This window comes from Procambarus clarkii, chromosome 59 (genome assembly GCF_040958095.1).
Source record: "Procambarus clarkii isolate CNS0578487 chromosome 59, FALCON_Pclarkii_2.0, whole genome shotgun sequence".
NCBI lineage: Eukaryota > Metazoa > Arthropoda > Malacostraca > Decapoda > Cambaridae > Procambarus > Procambarus clarkii.
This window is the reverse complement of record NC_091208.1, coordinates 12,531,643-12,537,747: the sequence shown is the minus strand read 5'-3', so window position 1 is coordinate 12,537,747 and position 6,105 is coordinate 12,531,643.

Genomic DNA, 6,105 nt, shown 5'->3' with positions numbered 1-6,105 from the left:
CCACAGACGCATTCATAAATTTTAACATGCTGTTCATTCAAAACGAGAATTTTCTCAAGTATAAATTAATATTATAATATATTGGCATATTGTGTATATATAGGCATAGGATAGGTTAGGTCAGGTGTTTAGGTTCTGATGGCGTTTATTTGTATTTGTAGTACGTGGGTGAAGCATTGATAGTGTTGTAATTCGAACAAAATTCGTCAGTGAAGCACTTGTTCCGGATATGTTCGAACGTCAGCAGTTGTGAGTCGTGTGTAAACCGCTTTTCATTCATAAACAGGGGGTTTGGCGGGTGCATGGAATCACTTTTGGATCTTTGTTTGGAGGACGGGCTGAACAATGTTAAGTTGCACGATAAAAGGGCAGCAAACACACTGAACGAATACTTTACATCAGTGTTCACACTAGAAAGCTTGAATGACATCCCATCACCCACACAAATTAAATTTAAATTTTGCCCCGAGGGGCGAGTTTATTGGGCAGCGCCACTCATCTTGTGAGTGAACATACCGCCATAGCAGAATGTACAACACTCCCCAATAGGAAGAAAACCCGCTGGGTTGTTCATCCTGTCACTTGTACCCAGACACAGCTGGGACTTGCTTAACTGTCTCAAGTGAACAGCTCCTCAAACAAGAAGATTAACATTTATCAACCCTTAAAAGCTTACGTTATCTTGCGGGTGCAAAATGAGGAAATATTTTAAGAACAGTATCAATATTTGACAAATAGTGTTTTCCTAACTCAAACAATGTGGGGTTTATTATTCTACAGTTATTCCTAATGTCTCTCAGGTGTTCACATTCACGTAGATAGTGGTCAAGGCGGTGTCCATCACTCTCACCACAGATTCTGCAACTTCGCTGATCAACTGTTGTTTCCATTCCAAATCTCCATGGATATTTGTATCCATGACGGATTCTCGCTATTACTGATTCTCTCCCTCGTCGTCCTCCTCTTCGGCCATAATGATTGGGATTGCCAGCTGCAACCATGTTGTACCATCGTACAGATTCACTGGTTTGTGCTTCTATCCTCCTTTCCTCAGTTACCTTGTCACGGTGATGTTGCTTGATAATACCTCTAATTTGTAGTTGAGTCATGGGTATGAAGTATTCAATATGGTCTCCTTCAGCGCCTTCAGCAGCCAGCACATCTGCTCGTTCATTTCCACATATTCCAACATGGGAGGGGATCCACAGAAACTTGATGACTCTTCCCTGATTGGTAAGCACTCTCACAGCTCTCTTGATTTCAGCGACTATTGCAAGATTTTCTGCCTGATTTTTACTTAGGCTTTGCAGTGCTGCTTTTGAATCGGTGCAAATCGCTGCACCATTAGTGTTCCGTCCAAGAAACCTTAACGCCATAACAATCTCAGTTAGCTCTGCTTGCGTTGAAGAGGCATAGTTCTCAATACGTGCTTTTTCTTCATTTCTGCGTTGGAAGGTATTATCCTTGATTACCGTGTATGCTGCACCAGCCCTGCCATTGATAGGATTAGATGACCCGTCAGTGTAGATTTGATCTAGTTCATCTCCGGCTTCTTTATAAATTTCCTCGAGATACTTGTGCCTCATTTCTTGTGGTATCATGTTGGATTTTTTCATTGCCATTTCATTGATGATGATCTTGCATGAGTCATCCTCCCAGGGAGGTAACCTCTCTACAGGCAGGAGCTCACGGGCTTGCTCAAGCAGGTGAAGCTCTTCAAGGTAGCAGACTGCTCTGTGATGCCATTTTTTGCTTCTCCTGTTTCCCCCTGAAAGTAGCACAGAGCTCAGTTTTTTCTTGGCAATATCATTGTAATGGGGATCTCTGGCTATCCTAATTGCAAGCTTAGCATTCAGCTCCTGAATTCTGCTTTTAACACTGGGAAGGGACAACTCCTCTCGTAGATTAGACGTTTTGGCAGTTCTTGGAACTCCAAGAATGATTGTCATGGCTTCATTTTGAATGCTTTCAAGCCTTTTCATATCGCTTTGGGAGTAGGTGCACAGTACTGGTGCGGCATAGTCTATGACGGAGCGCACATAGGCTGTGTACATCATTTTAAGCACGGCAATAGAGGCTCCATGTCCATTCCAGGTCATAGCTTTCAGTGCCCTGTGTCGACTTTTGCATGTTCCTATGAGTTGATTGAGCTCCTCTTTCTTTCCCTTGTTAGAGCCGACAGTGACGCCAAGGTACCGATAGTGGTCAACCCATTCAAGTGTTACACCATTAATTTACAGTTCTTCATTTGCTCTCCGCTTGTGATGGGAGTATGCCTTCGTCTTGTTTGTGGAGAGAGTGAAACCGAGCTCAATACATTTCCTTCCGAGGAGTTTAATGGACTGTTCAATTTTTCCCAAGGTGGGAGCTTGTATTAGGACATCATCTGCATATCCCACTTGTTGTGTTCCTTCCGGAAAATCAATATTTGCAATGGCGTTCATAAGTACATTGAATAGTGTAGGGCTTAAGACTCCGCCTTGGGGGGTCCCGAGTTCCATATTCATTGTTCTGGAGACTGCTCCATTGAAGCAAACCTTGGCTTTCCTTCCTGTGAGGTAGTCTTCAACCTATTTCATGAGTCTCCCCTTGACACCCATGCATGCAAGCTCATCCAGGATCGCAATCCCCTGTGCTTTGTCGAAGGCTCCTTTGATGTCAACAAATACAGAGTACCTAGCCGTGTCATTAGCCAAGTAATTAACTATACAATTTGCTGTGCTCCGTCCTTTAACAAATCCATTGACCCCCTCCCCTAACCTGCCTATTTTGTGCAACAGTCGGTTTAGGATGATCCTTTCAAGCATCTTGCAAGTGCATGACACGAGGCTGATAGGTCTGTAATTACCAGGGTCATTAGGCTTCGGTATGGGAATAATTATTGCGTGTTTCCATTGTGTGGGCAACACTCCACTTAGGAATGACTTGTTAAACAGGTGGAGAAGTGGATTCCCAGACACTTCACACAGTGCATTGAGTATGTCGTAGGTGACGCCATCTTCACCAGGTGCTGTACTTTTACCCTTTTTCATAGCGCTCCTTACTTCTTGGGCTGTGATTGGTTCCCCATATTCGTCATCACTAGACAGTGCTCCTGTTATCCTAATTCTTCTGTCATCATGTCGCAGGAGCTGTTCCCTGCTGATTTCTGCAGGGAGGGAGGAGGAGGATGCTGCATCACTCCACTTGTGAATTAGTTCCTCAGCCTTACCCTGGGGGTCTTTGTGAGCCGCAGGCCGGGCTCTGCCCCCTTAGCTATCTGAATTTTTGCCCACACTTGTCTTGCAGATGTTTCCCGTCCAATAGAGCTAGTGAACTCAAGCCATTGTCTTTCCCGCTCTTTAATCTTCTCTTCCCTGGCTACTTGACACACAGTTTTAAACCACTCTTGGTTACTTTCAGTGGGATGTCTCCGGTACTCTCTACTCATGTCTCGCACATTTGCGTTAAGCATCTTTATGTAATCATTTTCATACCATTTTATTTTCTTCCTCTGAGGGTTACTTCGCCCAGGTGTACGGCACGGAACTCTTAGACAGCTCTCAATTTGATGATTAAGGTCATCAACAAATGTGTCAATGACTTCTGGGATTTGGTATTCCGTGAACCAGTCACTCATCCTGTTTATGAAGTGCAGCCTCTTATCTGGTCCGAGTGATAACCTTTTTCTTTTATTCGTCTCTTTCCTTCTCTTGCTCATGTCGACGGTGGTAATTAGTGCCCAGTGGTCACTACATAAACTGTGCACAATGTGTGTACTGGCATCTGTGTCCTGTGCATTCAGCAGGAGAGCATAGTCTAATCTTCCTCCTCTGAGGTGAGTTGGCTGTTCATCACCCAGGACCCTAAGGTTTTCACTTCCCCTGACAAAGAGTGACAGTTTGCGTCCATTGGCATTGGGCTGATGACAGTTGGCACCAAAGTGTGGGTGTCTGGCATTCAGGTCACCGACCAGCAGGGTAGGTTCTTCATTAACAAATTCAGGCAATGTGTCAAGGTCAAGTTTACTCTGTGGCACACATAGGTTGATTATATGTAGAGCATTATTGTTTAAGTAAAGGGTTACTCCCAGTGATTCAAACTCATCCCCCATGTGCAGGTCATCAATAATCTGTGCTGGAATGTTGTTATTTACAAAAGTGATGAGACCCCGTTTTCTTTCCCCAGAGGGCAGGGAGAACTTGCGATAACCGCTGAACCTTGGGTTGAAGTCATCACCTACCATCGTCTCCTGTAGCACTATGACGTCAGTTTGGTGTTCACGGACGTACTGTATGTTTGTCGTAGGTAAAGAGAATGAATTGGGGAAATACCAATTACACGCTACACAATCAGGAAGAGCATTGACAAACTAAAAGACTCAGAAGCCCAAAGTGTGAATGCATTTCAGTCCCAAGTCGTAAAGGAACTGAACTGGCAAATTCACTATGTTTGTCAGTGAAACTCCTTTTCAGAAAATCCCTGGACCATGGAATAGTTGAAGGTGATAATGAGACCTTACTAAGTGATCTAAATGAACTTCAAAATGGTCAGATGACTGACAAATGCTTTTTAATGTCGATAAATGTGGCCCTTACATGTGGGCCACAACAATCCACTTCAGAACTACCAAATTGACAGCACTACCTCACAACAGATAGATGAAGGAAAGGACGTTTGAGTCAGAATGCATCATTTCGCCTTCTCGCCATGCCCTGTGGCTGGGGGGATTGGTGCCCTGAAGCTACATCAACACCCTATACCCCCCCGAAGTTTCAAGGGGAGTTGGGGACAATAATATTGCTCAACAAGTGGAAGAGGTAATTAAAAAAAATCATACCAGAGCTTCATCTCTCGTATCAGGAATGGATGAGGGCCACTAGGGTAACAACACTGCAGACCAGGCATGACAGGGCGGATCTCATAGAAACCCATAAAATACTAAATTTGGAGGATGTCAATCCGGACAGTTTTTTCAAACGGTCAGACGTAACACGAACGAGGAGCAACGGGTTCAAGCTCAAGAAACCACAATGTAGGACAGAAAACCAAAGATGCTTTCACCCATAGGGTTGTAAACCCGTGGAATCGCCCACCTGCACATGGCATAACTCTGCGTGGTATTAAAATGCTGTAGCGAGTAATCCTTATACTCGCTCCATTATCTCATTATCTTAATAGCATAACTAATTAGCACTAATTACAGAAGCTACAATCCTTTCCCCAATTACAGGTAATACTCTTCTCAGCTTGTTGGAGGGAGCTGAGGTGTAATCACCATATAAGCAAGCGATATGAGGAATGGAGGACAGTACAATTCCCCATTCAACAATGTAGCACTCGGCGTGTACAGTTCTAATCGACCCAAGACGCTACAGCTTCGACACAGAGCAGACAGCAGACTACGACCGCATCGAGCCGCCACGCTCTCGCTCCCCGAGTTCAGACACTCACAATTTGCCATTTGCCATTATCTTAATTATTGTACATGTGCTTGGGGTTCTACTACCCAAAATCATGCATGTCCCCTAATTATGCCATACAAATCTGCTATTAGAACTTTTACCTGAATAAACATTTAATATTCTTTATGTAAAGTAGTCATGTTAATTTAGTACTTGTGACGTGGACTGTTATGGCCCATATACAAGATCTTGCCTTTAATTATAATTTACATTATAATTTGATGATGTGGTTTGTAATATTTTCATCTATGTTATTGGTATATATGACAAAACCTCATGTAAATCAGGTAGGTAGTTAGGTGTGTGGCAGTCCGTCTAATTACCCAAAGCTTCTTAGTACAGTATACGTAAGTAATGAAACACTACGATTTATTTACTCACTATATTGTTGGTGCTGAATGTAGAACATCATAAAAAAAAAAACTTATTTTTACTCTAAACTAACATAATTTTATAGCAAAATTGGAATCATCTAATTACCCAAAGCCACAACATTCTCTCTTTAGCGCATTTATTATGCACCCTATTCCCATCTTGTGAGCCGAAGTGGAAAGAGATACAGAGGCTTATTTATTGTCATGTTCCTGCATGCCAATGTGAGAAGGAATCCACAACATTTTTATATTTACCCTCTTGCTAAGTATTCTTATATATCTTTGTC